We start from the raw sequence: 256 nt of genomic DNA, 5'->3' as shown, positions 1-256 counted from the left end.
ATGATTGGCTGAGTGAAAACTATACTAAACTATACAATATAGTATTATACTATACTATCTAACGAAGCCAACATATTGATCGGAAAAATCGCCGCAATAGGTTGGTGCCAACCTAACAGTGAATACAAAAAAAAAATGTGTTGAAACAAATCCAGTTTTATTCGTCTGAGTTTGCCTAACCAACGCTTACACTTCATCTAAAGGTTTCGTCAAATATAGAGCCCTTTTAAAGCGATTGGTTTAGTTTTGGGGAGAT

The sequence above is a fragment of the Frankliniella occidentalis genome, unplaced genomic scaffold (genome assembly GCF_000697945.3).
Source record: "Frankliniella occidentalis isolate FOCC.00 unplaced genomic scaffold, Focc_3.1 Scaffold25, whole genome shotgun sequence".
In the NCBI taxonomy this organism is placed as follows: domain Eukaryota; kingdom Metazoa; phylum Arthropoda; class Insecta; order Thysanoptera; family Thripidae; genus Frankliniella; species Frankliniella occidentalis.
Note: the sequence above shows the minus strand (reverse complement) of the source record.